Here is a 16,227-nt window from a genome sequence, read left to right as displayed (position 1 = left end):
CAGCGGAACATGCCACGAACAGATGTACACTGGGTAAGTGACATTTTCAATATATATATATTTATATATTACTTGCTTTTAATGTATCTTTTGTGGAACATGCGCAGTAAATAGAAATCTTCCTTTAAATGTTCTCATGGTTTTTTTTTGGGCAAATTAGGTGAAAACTTGTTCTTTGTAGGAAAGGGGAAGAAGGCACTTGTTATCATTGGTGAAGAATTGGCAAAACAAATTTTTAATAATTTACATTCTTCACTAATTGGAGATCACTTTGGAATTAACAAAACCAAAAAGAGTATTGGCAGCCGTTTCTATTGGCCAAACATGACTGTTGATATTGAACAGTTGGTGAGTTATGTATTGGTAATCTTTCAAAATAACTTTTAGGTAAAACTTTACTTTTCTTTTTTTATGTTTTTATTGAGACATACTTGTAAAGCTATTATTAGGCAAAAAGTTTTTCATTCCTAATCAATGTATTTTTGCACACATCAGTCAGTCGAGTAATCTGACAGTTTTAAAGGGCGGCTTATCACCCGTGGAGGCTCAAATTGCTGTTGTGGATGTGCTGCACACTCGGCGATCCATGTCTTTAGATCCTTTGTGAGCTGGTTCAGTGAGGCTGCATGTCTGAGTTTGAGCGGAAGCGTGTTTTTATTGACTGGGCTACAAGGTAAGAGAAGCATCTGCCTTCAGATGTACTCTTCCTGATTCTGTGGATGGCAGCAAGGGTGGGTTTGGAGGATAAGACCTGCCTGGTGGGGGGGGGGGGTGAGGAAATGCCTTCCTTGGCATGGTTACCCCCTTAACTTTTGCTGATGCCAGTTATGATTGAAAGTGTGCTGGGACCCTGCTAACCAGGCCCTAGCACCTGTGTTCTTTCCCTAACCTGTACCTTTGTTCCCACAATTGACACAGCCCTGGCACACAGATAGATCCATTGTAAATGGTACCCCTGGTACCAAGGGCCTGTTTCCAGGGAAGGTCTCTAAGGGCTGCAGCATGCCTTATGCCACTCTGGGGACCCCTCACTCAGCACATGCACACTGCCTCACAGCTTGTGTGTGCTGGTGTGGAGAAATAATACTAAGTCGACATGGCACTCCCCTCAGAGTGCTATGCCCACAACCCACTGCCTGTGGCATAGGTAAGTCACCCCTCTAGCAGGCCTTACAGCCCTAAGGCTGGGTGCACTATATCACAGGTGAGTGCATAAGTGCATGATGAATATGCCCCTGCAGTGTCCAAGCAAAACCTTGGCCATTGTAATTGCAGGGTAGCCATGAAAGAGTATATGGTCTGGGAGTTTAACAAACACAAACTCCACAGTTTCATTATGGTTACACTGAAATCTGAGAAGTTTGGTATCCAACTTCTCAGCACAATAAATGCACACTGATGCCAGTGTGGGATTTATTTTAAAATACACCCAGAGGGCATCTTAGAGAGGGACCCGGAATACCAGTCCGACTCCTAGTGCTAGGCTGACCAGTTTCTGCCAGTCTGCCACAACCAGACGAGTTTCTGGCCACATGGGGAGAGTGCCTTTGTCACTCTGTGGCCAGGAACAAAGCCCTCTTTGTGCCTTCTCCCTGAGGGGATGGGGGCACATCCATATTCCTATTGGGGGAGTCCTCCAATCTCAAGAGGGAGGATTTCTAAAGGCAGGAGTCACCTCAGCTCAGGGCACCTTAAGGGCTGTCCTGACTGGTGGATGGGTCTTGTTTTCCTCATCATCTCCTCCAGCCTTGCTGCCTAAAGTGGGGGCAGTGGCCAGAGGGGCGGGCATCTCCACTAGCTGGGATGAACCTGGTGGTGAGCCTCAAAGGCTAATGCCTTTTGTTACAACACCCCAGGGCATGGTCAGGGACCAGCGACCTCTGAGGACTCAGAGGACTGCACTGAACCCGAAGGACCAAGAAACTCCAGAGAACAGCAGCACTGTTCACAAACTGCAAAATTTTTGCAACTTTGAAAGAACTCTCCCTTCCCGCCGGAAGTGTGAGACTTCTCACTCTGCACCCGACGCCCCCACCTCGAGCTCCAGAAAACAAATACCGCAGAGAGGACTCCCAGGCGACTGCCATAACGTGAGTAACCTGAGAAAACCCCCCTGCACACCCACAGCGACACCTGCATAGAGGATCCAGAGGCTACCCCTGACCGTGACTGCCTGGTAACCAGGAACCCGACGCCTGGACCAAGCACTGCACCTGCAGCCCCCAGGACCGAGAGGAACCACCCACCATTGCAGAAGTGACCAGCACGCGGCCCTCTTCCTAGCCCAGTCGGTGGTTGGCCCGAGAAGCTCCCCTGTGCCCTGCCTGCATCGCCTAAGTGACCCCCGGGTCCCTCTATTGCTTCCTATAGCTAACCCGACGCCTACTTTGCCCACTGCACTCGGCCCACCCTTTCCACTGAGGGTGTGTTTCGTGTGCCTGTTTGTGTCCTCCTCCCCCTGCCAGTGCTCTACAAAACCCCCCTGGTCTGCTACCAGAGTACGCAGGTATTTACATGCCAGCAGACCGGAACAGGAGCACCCCTGTTCTCCATAGGCGCCTATGTGTTTTGGGCCCTCCTTTGACATCTGCAACTGACCGGCCCTGTGTTGCTGCTGTGGTGACTTTGCCCCCCAACAGTGGGCTGCCTATGCCCAGGAGACTGACTGTGTAAGTGCTTTACTTACCTGAGAAACTTAACCAAACTTACCTCCCCCAGGAACTGTTGATTTTTGCAGTGTCCACTTTTAAAATAGCTTATTGCCATTTTAACCTATACTGTCTGTACTACTGCTTTAATTCAAAGTTCCTTATTTACCTGTGTGGAGTACCTTGCATTTAATGTATTTACTTAAATCTTGAATCTTGTGGTTCTAAAATAAATTAAGAAAATATATTTTTCTATATAAAAACTATTGGCCTTGACTTAAGTCTTTGAGTGCGTGTTCTTCATTTATTGCCTGTGTGTGTACAACAAATGCTTAACACTATCCTCTGATAAGCCTACTGCTCGACTACACTACCAAAAATTAGAGCATTCCAATTATCTAATTTTGCCACTATCAACCTCTAAGGGGAACCTTTGGACTCTGTGCACACTATCTCTCATTTTGAGATAGTATATACAGAGCCAACTTCGTACATAGATCAAAATAGAACCTCATATATTGTAAATGTGAGGGTGTCACACAGATTATTTCCATTAATAGTAGTGAGCTGCTCCCGCGTTACAATAATGGAAAGACCTCACTATCCCTGACAATTAGATGTTAAAACTTTTAGAATGTATATCAGTGTGCCAGTGACCTAGCAAAAGGCAGAATGGGAAGGGGAACAGGGTCATAGGAAAGCAATCACAAGGAGAAAGTAGAGAAGAAAATGAACCTGCAAGGATAAAATAAGGAGAAAGGAAGAGTAGGACGGTAGAAGAAAGTGGGATAAGGTGAAACCAAGTAAGTCTTGGTTGCCTTGGAACTGAGCAGCCCTGCATTTAACAACTTAGGCCAAGGTCATAATACATTCGAAGGCAAGATTTTTTGGCACCACGTGCGATAGTCACGAATTCAGCTCAACGCCCAGTGCGTCCTCCTTGTGTAACATTGCAACCAATTCATGAATATCGCAAAACAGTCATTCTCACACTTGTACGTAGCTGTCTGTCCCTTGCTCCCTCCCAACTTGTTGCCAGGTTTTGATGCAGCTTTAACAGAAGTGCACCGGCTTCCTGGTAAGCAGGTCCCCAGTGCCAGTCTGCCTTCCCCAAAACAAGACACCTGATCCCTTGATCCCAAGTGATAAGGCTCTGTAGCACCCTTGTAAGTTCCATAGTAAGTGTTACCTAGAGTGCCTGGGTACTGCAGAGGGTCGCTAAGAGCTGTAGCAGAACTTGTTCTTCTCTAAGGGACCCAGCACTGACCTCATGCAGACTGCGTGACAAGGTGCCCCCTAAAAGTGAAAACACAACATGACTTATGGACTGTGTGCCATGTCCCCAAAACACTGCATGTAATATTTGTAAGTCACCCCTACAGCAGGCCTTATAGCCCTCAGGCAGGGTGCATAATATTATATGCGTGGTCATATCTGCAAGAGCAGATATGCCCCTGCTATGTCTGTCGTTTCTTAGATATATTAAGTGAACAGGGATTGCATTTTAAATAGATGTGCTGGACACTGATTAATATGAGTTGCCCAGCTCCATGGTGTCTTCAATGAAAATAGGGATGTTTGGTGTTGAACATCTCATGTTTTATAAGCCCTGGCGATAGATTTATTAATGCACGCATCCAGAGCGCACCTTAGAGTTGCCTCCTGAAAACATACCAACTGCTTCTGAGCTAACTGACCAGTTCTAGCCAGTTTGCCACCAACAGACTAGAGTCTGAGATCCAGGGGTGAGAGCCTTTGCTCTTTGGAGGTCAGTCACAAAGCTTCTCAGGGTGAGGTGTTGGACACCTCTTCCCATAGCATGATCTGCATTCCGAGACAGATCTGGTCTCTGAGAGGGAGATGCTGACCCCCAGAGCCCATCTGGCACCTGGATATTCAGGAACATTAGCTATGTAGGAGGCATTTTGCATTTCTAGGCTGGACACACCCCTAGGGTGACCAGCTCGAAATGGACACAGCCTAGGAAATTCTGCTTGTGTCTGGGGGAATTTAGGACCTCTGGACATGATGTTGCCCACTCCCTACAGAAAGTGGTCATCTACAGGGTGTAGTGACTCCAGGGTTATGTAGCTGTAGGAAAGTACCCTTTTTTTGGCATGGTTACCCCCACTTTTTGCGTGTCAGTATGATAACCAGGACCCCAGTTACTGTGCACTCCCCCTGTACATTTGTTTGCTATGACTTCATACCTCCCACATTTGGCATACTGGTGCCCCCATGTAAGTCTCTAGTATATGGTGTCCTGGGCATGGAGACGCCAGGGGTTCCCCATGGGCTGCAGCATATTATTCCACCCATGGGGACCTATGTAAAATGTGTTTGCAGGACAGCCATTGCAGCCTGCATGTAAAGGTACATGCATCCTTTCACTGAAGTTCACTGCACTAGGTCCCTGTAAGTCACTCCTAAGGCAGGGCCTCCTAGCCCAGAGGGCCTGCTGCAAGTACCGATGTCGGAAGGCACCCCTGCATGAGCAGAGATGCCCCCACAAACTCGTCTCCATTTTCCTGGACTTCATGAGTGCAGGGATGCCATTTCATGTGTGTACTGGACATAGGTCACACCCTTTGTCCAGCTATATAAGGGTAACTCTGAACATGGGCATGTTTGTTATCAAACATGTCCGACTTGTAGTCCAGGAAGGCAGAATAAAAGAATTTCATTTAGGGGAGGGAGGCAACACCCTCTTCCTTTGTTATAAAAAGTGTTAAATGACTTGGGAGGGGTAGCCTCGCCAAGCCACTGGTATGCTTTGATGGTCACCTTTGGTGCTATCCTTGCATAAACCAATTTGCACCAGTTGAGGGACCCCTAATCCCTGCTCTGTCCTGGAACTGAGAAATGGGAATGACCACTCCCCTGTCTATCACCACCCCAGGGGTGGTGCCCAGAGCTCCTCCTGATGGCCCTTTGATTCAGCCATCTTGACACTATGGTGGGCAGAGGCCTCTGGGAGCATCTTAGTGGCCACGTCAGGCAGGTGATGTCACAGCCTCGTCCTGATAGGTGGTCACGTGGTTAGGTGACCAGTTCCCCTTCCATGGCTATTTAGGGCCTCCCTCTTGGGTGGGTTCCCAGATTCGACATGCAAGACTCCAGCAGGAATCATCTGCATCGTTTACTGAAACTTCTGGCCACTCGAACTGCAACTGGACTCCACAGGGACCTACAATCCGCATCTACAGCTATGCCTCTGCTCTCCAACATTGTTTCTCTGGCTTCTTCTAGCAACTGTACCATTTCCCCGGCTGTGCATTGTATGAGGGCGGCGAGTCTTCAGTCCGCACTAATAAGCAAACTTCCCGTGGAATGAAGGAGTCGCTCCTGTGCATCTGCAGGCCTTCTGCTGCAATGACAACCGGCTGCATGGATCTCCTCTTCTATGGAACTGTGTGGATCCTGCATCACAGATGGTGGTCTGGAGTGGTCCTTGGCATCCTCTCTCCCAGCTGTCCAACTTGGGTGAAGGTAGGACCTTCCCTTCTCCATGCATAGTGCCTCTTGCAACTGACAAGGCTTGATGGCATCTGCTCCAGGGGAACTTCAGTCTTTGTGTAGCTCCAGTCCACATCACTCTTCCCTGCGACACTCGGCCCTTCGCATGGTTATTCAGTGACGTGGGATTCCTTTTTAAGTGTCCTGCATGGGCCTCACCGTGACTCCTGTGCTCCTTGCCTGTGAGTCATCTCTATGGGCTGCATCTTCTTCTTTGGGCTCTCTGCACTGCCGAGGGTCACCAGGGACTTCGCCTGTGGGATGAGTCACCCTGCACCCTGACCTTCCTGGTCCCTAACAGATCCACTTCTAGCAACTGCGATATTTGCCTTTTCCAAGTCTTGTATGTGGTTTTTCCAGTCCACAGACTGACTACAATCCTTCATCCAGCGTGGGACGTCGACCGCATCAGCCAGGAACTTTTCATCTGCCCCAGTGTTGACCCTCTTCTTTCCACCGTCGACCAACTCCTGCATCCATCTAACCCCAACAACCCCACTCCCACTCCCCCTGGTCTTGAGTTTTGTCTGCTGTTTTACAGTGTTTTCAATTGCTTTTTAAGCTTATTCCTGATTGTTACTGTACATGTATAGTATGTTTACTTACCTACTATTGGAGTATTGCCTAAATAGGATCCCTTATGTGATGGGGCAACTCCAGAGGCACTGTGTGTGGCTAATAGGTGAGGACAAGGACCCTATACCCTGTGAATAGTTGTCTGGGGTTGTCCCTAAGGGTTAGTGTGTGTCTAACTTTTGTCCCTCGACATTTGCAGGTGACTCTGGTTACCCCAACCTGTCATGGCTACTGACCCCAGTGAGAAATCCCAGGACAAGGGCAGAGGAATGCTACAATGAGGCACATGGGCGAACTAGGAGAGTGATCGAAAGGACCTTCGGCCTCCTGAATGCCAGGTTCCGGTGCCTCTATATGACAGGTGGTTCTCTCTACTACTCATCAAAGAAGGTGTGCCAGATCATCGTGGCCTGCTGTAGGCTGCACAACCTGGCTTTGCGACGACAAGTGGCTTTTCTGCAGGAGGATGGTCCAGAAGGAGGTCTTGTGGCAGCTGCGGAGTCTGTGGACAGTGAAGAAGAGGAGGCAGAAGAAGAGGATATCGACAACAGAAACAACGTGATCGGGCAATACTTCCAGTGAGACACAGGTAAGAAGACATCACTGCCTCCTACATCTCATACAGTTGTTAGACCTATCATATGTTTGTCACTTTCACCCAGTGTATGGACCCTGACCTGTCTCTTTGCCTTTCCATTTCACAGATGTGGGTCCCAGTGTGTGACCTCTGCTATATTACTTCATGGACTAGAGCTGTGTGACATAGGTATGTTGCCAATACAATGGACATTGCTAGTTTCCTTAGTTATAGCAAATACACATTTGTGAAAGCACAGACTGACTCCAGATTGTTTTGTGATCCAAGGGTGTTTATTTAAGTGCAAATTAGTGGAGGGGGTTGGAAAATGGTCAGGGGTGATGGTGGAGGAATGTCCATGGCAGAGTCCAGTTATTTGTCTCACAGGTGCATTGTCCAAAGTGGCATGGGAAGTGGAGCTAGGGCAGTTGATGGATGGACAGGGTGACAAAGTGGGACAGAAGGATGACATTCAGGTTTGTCTCATTTCTTGGCGAGGGTGTTGGCATTGTTCTCTGTCTTTGTCCTGGATCTCAGGGACCGTTTGCGGGGTGGTTCTCCATCTGCAGGGGGTGGGGTGCTGGTGTTGTGGTCCTGTGGCGGTGCCTCCTGTCCACTAGCGCCGGCAGAGGTGGTGGGCAGTTCATCATCGAGGCTAGTGTCAGGGACCCCTTGTTGTGCCACAGTGTCCCTCCTAGTGTTCACAAGGTCCTTCCGCACCCCTACAATGGTGACCAGGGTGGTGTTGATGGACTTGAGTTCCTCCCTGATCCCCAAATACTGTTCCTCCTGCAGCTTCTGGGTCTCCTGAAACTTGGCCACTACCATTGCCATCGTCTCCTGGGAATGATGGTACACTCCCATGATGTTGGAGAGGGCCTCGTGGAGAAGCGGTTCCCTGGGCCTGTCCTCCCCCTGTCGCACAGCAGTCCTCCCAGTTCCCCTGTTGTCCTGTTCCTCTGTCCCCTGAACCGTGTACCCACTGCCCCCAGATCCCTGATGTTCTTGGGTTTGCCTGGGTTCCCTGTAGTGGTGGACACACTGCTGCTTGACTTGTCCTGGGGACAGAGGTATGGGCCCGCTGGGTGGGTGCTGTGCCGTTTTTTCCTGAGGGGGGCTCTGTGTGGGCATGTGCCAGTGTGTGGGAAACCGACTGTCCCGAGGTATCAGATGGGCCGGGCTGGTCATCTAGATCCAGTTGGACAGAGCTGCTGTCATCACTGTGGGCCTCTTCTGTATGGGGGGGGGTGGACATGTCTGGAACCTCCTGTCCGGTGAAGTTGGGGAGGGGTCCTGCAGGGGTGTAAAGGCATGATTATTGCAACTGTGTGTGCCATTGTGTGCAATGGGTGGGTGACCCTGTACCCCAGTGCTTACAATCTTGTCTAGGACCTTGTGTGATTTTTGGTTTGGGGATCTGTGTGGGCATCTGTAGTGGACATGCTTTGATGATGGGTGTCCATGCTTTGGTGTTGCATGCAGGGCTTGGTGTTGGGATGGGTGGTTTGTGATAGTGGGACATATGTGAGGTGTTGGAGTGATGGGGGTGAGGGTGAGGGTGGGGATATGTGATAGCATGCAGGAAGGGTGGGGGATGTAATAGTTAAGATTTGACTTACCAGAGTCCATTCCTCCAGCTACTCCTGCGAGGCCTTCAGGATGCAGTATAGCCAAGACCTGCTCCTCCTATGTTGTTAGTTGTGGGGGAGGAGGTGGGGGTCCACCGCCAGTACTCTGAACTGCAATCTGCTGTCTTGAGACCACGGAACGCACCTTCCCCCGTAGGTCGTTCCACCTCTTCCTGATGTCATCCCGTGTTCTTGGATGCTGTCCCACTGCGTTGACCTTGTCTACGATTCTGCGCCATAGCTCCATCTTCCTAGCAATGGAGGTGTGCTGCACCTGTGATCTGAATAGCTGTGGCTCTACCTGGACGATTTCCTCCACCATGACCGTGAGCTCCTCCTCAGAGAACCTAGGGTGTCTTTGCGGTGCCATGGTGTGGTGTGGGTGATGTGTGCGGTGGTGTGTGTTGTGATGTGTGAGGGGTTATGTTTGTGTGTGTTGTGTGAGGTGCGTGGATGTTGTGTGAGTGATGGTGTTGTGTGCCTGTGGATGCTAGTTTGTTGATGGTGGTGTCTCTCTCTGTGCTTTGTTCTCAATTTTTGTCGTAGGGGTTTGTGGGTGATGTGGGTGTGTTTTTTATATTGTATTGAGTGATGTGTGTATGTGTATCAGGTGTGTGTATTTCGATTTGTCCAATGTGGTTGTGTTTTGTAAACGTGTGTGTATTTTGAGTGTGGCGGTGTGTACTGCCAATGGAATACCGCGGTTGAAAGACCGCCGCATGCATTTGTGGGTCGTGATAGTGTGGGTGTATTCCTGTTGGTGTGACGGTGGAGGTTTTGTTATCGCCAGTTTATCACTGACCTTTGGTGAGGCGGACCTGTGTGGGTGTCTAGATTTTGGCGGATTCCGGCCTGTGGGTCATAATAGCTGTAGCGGATTTCCTCCGCCTCAGCGGTGTGTTGGCGGTCTTCTGCACGGCGGTAAGCAGCATTTACTGCCAATGTTGTAATGAGGGCCATAGTCTGTACAGGGGTTCACCAGAGTTTAAAGAGGCAACAAATATATGATACTAATGCTGCTTTGTACTGTGGTCAAGCAGTTAGGCTTATCAGAGGGTAGTGCAAATAATTATTTGTACGCACACAGGTAATAAATGAAGCATGCTCTCAAAGCCCTAACTTCAGGGCAATTCTTTTTAGATATCAAAAAAATATTTTGCCCATTTATTTCTAGAACCACAAGATTCAATTTGCAAGGAAAGTACATTTACAAGTAAGTGTCCAAAATACGTATCAATACCTATTTGTTTTAATTTGGCAATATAAATGGCTTATGTGAATAAAGCAAATATCTGTTTTAAAAGTTGGCACACTGCAATTTTCAGGAACAGTTCCGTAGGGAATAAAAGAAAGTACAGTTTTGGAGGTAAGTACCAGACTTACAGTTCCATTCTCTGGGGGTTATAATACCATTGGTCTGAGTTCGAGTTAGCCCCAAGCACCCTTCACCAGTCACACGGGGCAGCTTGGTGCAGAGGTCAAAGTTGCTGCCGGGTTTTATAGTGGGAACCTATGGAGACTGGGGGCACTCAGAATCAGGCCTGCTTCTAGGTAATAAGCCTGAGCATTTGAGGCTCACCACCAGGTGTTACAATTCCTGCAGGGTGGAGGTGTGAAGCACGGACACAGTGTTGCCTTTGTTTCTGGCCTACGAGAGCACAAAAGCTGTCACCCCATGGAGTCAGAAACTTGTCTGTTAGTGGTAGGCTGGCATAGACCCGTCAGTCCTGCATTAAAGGGCTGGGTAAATACAGGGGCCATCTCTAAGATGCCCTCTGGGTGCAAGTTTCAATAAAACCAACACTGGCATCAGTTTGGGTTTATTGTGCTGACAAGTTTGATACCAAACGTCCTAGAGTTTAGTGTAGCCATTATGGATCTGTGGAATTCATGACAAACTCCCAGCCCATATACTTAATATGGCCCCACTGGACTTACAATGTCTAAGAATGGACTTAGACACTTAGGGGCATATTGCTCATGCAGGTATGCCCTCACCTATAGTATAGTGCACCCTCCCTTAGGGCTTAAAAGCCTGCTTGAGTGTTGACTTACGTATACCACAGGCAGTGGTTTGTGGGCGCGGCTTACTGAGAAAGGTGCAATGTCGAATTTGCCTTTTTCTCACCACCAGCGCACACAAGCTGCAATGGCAGTGTGCATGTGCTAGGTGAGGGGTCCCCAGGGTGGCATAAGACATGCTGCAGCCCTTGGGGACTTTCCAGGGAACAGGGCCCTTGGTACCATGGGTACTTTTTACAAGGGACCTAACTGTGTACCAAGGGTCTGCTAAATGTTGACACAATGCTACAATTTTGGGAAAGCAGGATCCCATCACGCTCTGTCAAGTTATCACCAATATCAGACAAAAAGTGGGGGGCAACCATGCCAACAAGGTCACTTTCCTATACAGATTCTCTGATTTTCTTCCATGACACAAAAGGTGTGTGCAACACGACTGCAAAACCAGAGACCTAAGAAGCACGACTGACGTGGTGCCAAACCTGCCAGCCTGCCTGCTGCACCTGGCCCTCGAGGAGCAACTGACCTGTCCTGCCACTGCAGGTTCCAAACGACAGGGAGCGCTGTCTGTGCTTCACAAATCACCAAGAAGAACTCTTTTGGATTACAGGATGCTGCCCTGCATCTGCACCCAAGGCACCCAAGGCACCCAAGCAAGAACTGTGAGGACCAGGACTGCCAAAACCCAACACTGGGCAACACCACTGCAGCTGAGCTGCCTAGCCCGAGTTGAAGTGGGCCAGCGGTGTCACCATGGTCCCCAGGCCGCTCAGACACAGCCTACCCAAAGCTTGCCCTACGTGGACTTCCTGACAGCATTTGCAGCCTGATTCTGCAGAACCCTAGCAACAGTGAGTGACCTGAAGACAAAGACCCAATGCCTCAGGACACCTCTGCACCCGTCTGCCCTGGACCTAGTGTAGGAAAGTACCATCTTGCCTGGCATGTTACCCCCATATTTCACTGTATATATGTTGTTTTAGTCTATGTGTCACTGGGACCCTGCCATATAGGGCCCCAGTGCTCATAAGTATGTGCCCTGTATGTGTTCCCTGTGTGATGACTAACTGTCTCACTGAGGCTCTGCTAACCAGAACCTCAGTGGTTATGCACTCTCTGCTTTACAAATTGTCACTAACAGGCTAGTGACCAATTTCACCAATTCGCATTGGCATACTGGAACACCCTTATAATTCCCTAGTATATGGTACTGAGGTACCCAGGGTATTGGGGTTCCAGGAGATTCCTATGGGCTGCAGCATTTCTTTTGCCACCCATAGGGAGATCTGACAATTCTTACACAGGCCTGCCAGTGCAGCCTGAGTGAAATAACGTCCACGTTATTTCACAGCCATTTACCACTGCATTTAAGTAACTTATAAGTCACCTATATGTCTAACCTTCAGCTGGTGAAGGTTGGGTGCAAAGTTACTTAGTGTGTGGGCACCCTAGCACTAGCCAAGGTGCCCCCACATTGTTCAGGGCAAATTCCCCAGACTTTGTGAGTGCGGGCACACCATTACACGCGTGCACTATACATAGGTCACTACCTAGGTATAGCGTCACAATGGTAACTCCGAACATGGCCATGTAACATGTCTAAGATCATGGAATTGTCACCCCAATGCCATTCTGGCATTGGGGAGACAATTCCATGATCCCCCGGGTCTCTAGCACAGAACCCGGGTACTGCCAAACTGCCTTTCCGGGGTCTCCACTGCAGCTGTTGCTGCTGCCAACCCCTCAGACATGTTTCTGCCCTCCTGGGGTCCAGGCAGCCCTGGCCCAGGAAGGCAGAACAAAGGATTTCCTCGGAGAGAGGGTGTGCGACCCTCTCCCTTTGGAAATAGGTGTGATGGCTGGGGAGGAGTAGCCTCCCCCAGCCTCTGGAAATGCTTTGATGGGCACAGATGCTGCCCATCTCTGCATAAGCCAGTCTACACCGGTTTAGGGATCCCCCAGCCCTGCTCTGGCACGAAACTGGACCAAGGAAAGGGGAGTGACCACTCCTCTGACCTGCACCTCCCAGGGGAGGTGCCCAGAGCTCCTCCAGTGTGTCCCAGACCTCTGCCATCTTGGAAACAGAGGTGTTGCTGGCACACTGGACTGCTATGAGTGGCCAGTGCCAGCAGGTGACGTCAGAGACTCCTTCTGATAGGCTCTTACCTCTCTTAGTAGCCAATCCTCCTTCCTGGGTAGCCAAACCTCCTTTTCTGGCTATTTAGGGTCTCTGCTTTGGGGAATTCTTCAGATACCGAATGCAAGAGCTCACCAGAGTTACTCTGCATCTCCCTCTTCACCTTCTGCCAAAGGATCGACCGCTTACTGCTCAGGACGCCTGCAAAACCGCAACAAAGTAGCCAGATGACTACTAGCAACCTTGTATCGCTTCATCCTCCCGGGTTTTTCGACTGTTTCCAGGTGGTGCATGCTCTGGGGGTAGCCTGCCTCCTTTCTGCACCAGGAGCTCTGAAGAAATCTCCCGTGGGTCGACGGAATCTTCCCCCTGCAACTGCAGGCAACAAAAGACTGCATCACTTCTCCTCTGGGTCCCCTCTCAGCACGACGAGCGTGTCCCTGGAACTCAGCAACTCTGTCCAAGTGACTCCCACAGTCCAGTGACTCTTCAGTCCAAGTTTGGTGGAGATAAGTCCTTGCCTCCCCACGCTAGACTGCATTGCTGGGTACCGCGTGATTTGCAGCTGCTCCAGCTCCTGTGCACTCTTCCAGGATTTCCTTTGTGCACAGCCAAGCCTGGGTCCCCGACACTCTAACCTGCAGTGCACAACCTTCTGAGTTCCAACCTCCGGCGTCGTGGGACTCCCTTTTGTGACTTCGCATGGACTCTGGTTCACTCCTCTTCTAAGTGCCTGATCTGGTACTTCGGCGGCTGCTGCCTGCTCCTGTGAGGGCTCCCTGACTTGCTGGGTGCCCCCTCTGTCTCCTCATCCAAGTGGCGACATCCTGGTCCCTCCTGGGCCACAGCAGCATCCAAAAACCCTAACTGCAACCCTTGCAGCTAGCAAGGCGTATTTGTGGTCTTTCTGTGTGGGAACACCTCTGCAAGCTTCTTCACGATGTGGGACATCCATCCTCCAAAGGGGAAGTTCCTAGTCCTCTTCGTTCTTGCAAAACACCAAGCTTCTTCCATCCGGTGGCAGCTTCCTTGCACCCTCAGCTGGCATTTCCTGGGCTCCTGCCCACTCTCGACACTGTCGCGACTCTTGGACTTGGTCCCCTTGTCTTACAGGTACTCAGGTCCGGAAATCCACTGTTGTTGCATTGCTGGTGTTGGTTTTCCTTGCAGAATCCCCCATCACGACTTCTGTGCTCTCTGGGGGTTGTAGGTGCACTTTACACCTACCTTACAAGGTCTTGGGGTGGGCTATTTTTCTAACCCTCACTGTTTTCTTACAGTCCCAGTGACCCTCTACAAGCTCACATAGGTTTGAGGTCCATTCGTGGTTCGCATTCCACTTTTGGAGTATATGGTTTGTGTTGCCCCTATAGCTATGTGCTCCTATTGCAATCTATTGTAACTTTGCACTGCTTGCATTACTTCCTTTTGCTATTACTGCATAATTTTGGTATTGTGTACATATATCTTGTGTATATTTGGCATCCTCATACTGAGGGTACTCACTGAGATACTTTTGGCATATTGTCATAAAAATAAAGTACCTTTATTTTTTAGTATATCTGTGTATTGTGTTTTCTTATGATATAGTGCATATGACACCAGTGGTATAGTAGGAGCTTTACATGTCTCCTAGTTCAGCCTAAGCTGCTTTACCATAGCTACCTTCTATCAGCCTTAGCTGCTAGAAACACCTCTTCTACACTAATAAGGGATAACTGGACCTGGCACAAGGTGTAAGTACCTTTGGTACCCACTACAAGCCAAGCCAGCCTCCTACACCTAGGAGAAGAGGACCAAGGCTGTCCCCACATCTCTCTGCCTCGTTACGAACTCCAGCACCGGACCTGATGCGAGAACACACCACTGCACCTGCACCTCACAGCCTGAGGTGAAGTGGACCGGTGGTGTCCCTACGTGCCTAAGGGTCTCAACGTTCGAGACCCACGTGGGTTCCTCTGATGTGGACTCCCAATCCATCCCTCAAGCAACTTTGTGACCAAACCTGTCCCCATAGACTTACATGGGGCACCTGACGCTGAGCTGTACCCATGCACCCAGCTGCCCGAGGTGACCGGTCCGTGTGGCCGAAGTCCAGGAGATTGGTCACGTAAGTCGCTTTACTATACCTGTATGCAGTGCTAAATCAAAATATCAGAGTTTATATAAAAGTACATGTTATTTGTATAAATTGGTGTGGGATTTCTTTCAGTGTGTGTCTCACTTACCGTAGGAGTCGCTTGACCACACTACCCAAAAATGGAGCATTTGTGATGTAATTTGTTCCTCTGTGATTCCTCTGATGATTGCTTGGACTTTTTGCACATTGTACCTCGTTTGGGTTCACTATATATGCTGCTTCCTACAATACTCACATACACTCATGCACCCAGTAATACACCCACAGAGGCACTCGTGAACTCACACAGACCTACTCGGAGAATCACGCAAGCACTCACAGACTCACTGAGGTACTCATGCGCACACTCACAGACCCACTCAGACTCAGCGACTCATGCACCAACTGAGTCTCTCAGACCCAGTCAGAGACCGACAACTCCGCTTTGCTCAACTTGCCCTTGCCGCCACCCCTAGAATTGGTAACAACACAGCCAGAGGGAGATCCTTCTCCTACATCGCCCACAGACCTGGAACACGCTACCTCGCCACCTCAGTCAGTCCCCCTTTGTAGGAAGCTGACTCTTTATATACTATATCAAAATGACATATAGTATGCACAGAGTCAAAAAACCTAACCCTATTGGTTCCTGTTCTCCAAACTAAGATGGATGATTCTGCAGGAAGGGGGGTCACCTCAGCTCTGGACACCCTAGCGGTGGCCCTAGCTTTGGAGGCTGGGGGAGGGGGGTCACTCCTCCCTGCTTTCCATAATTTTCCTGCTGGACATGCTGCCAAAAGTGCGGCTTTGTCCGTGTGCGGACAACTCCACTAGCTGGAGTGCCCCTGGGCACTGTAACAAGAGGCTTCAGCCTTTGAGGCTCACCACCAGATGTTACAGCTCCTGCAGCGGTGATGTTGGAACTGGCTCTTTTTGCAGGGTTATCCCCAAACGTTTTGCCGCCTTCCTACTATTCTTTTCTGGTCGGTTTTTGCTGGTTTATT

General features: G+C 49.6%; 1 long non-coding RNA gene across 2 annotated transcripts in view; it reads left to right on the top strand.

Moving 5' to 3' along the window:
* The window catches only part of LOC138275000 (uncharacterized), a 95,484-nt gene that overhangs the window by 24,776 nt on the left and 54,481 nt on the right, over positions 1-16,227 (top strand). The gene's annotated exons all lie outside the window — the stretch shown is intronic.

This window comes from Pleurodeles waltl, chromosome 2_2 (genome assembly GCF_031143425.1).
Source record: "Pleurodeles waltl isolate 20211129_DDA chromosome 2_2, aPleWal1.hap1.20221129, whole genome shotgun sequence".
NCBI lineage: Eukaryota > Metazoa > Chordata > Amphibia > Caudata > Salamandridae > Pleurodeles > Pleurodeles waltl.
The sequence above is the reverse complement of the archived record's forward strand: the minus strand, read 5'-3'. Positions and strand labels throughout refer to the sequence as shown.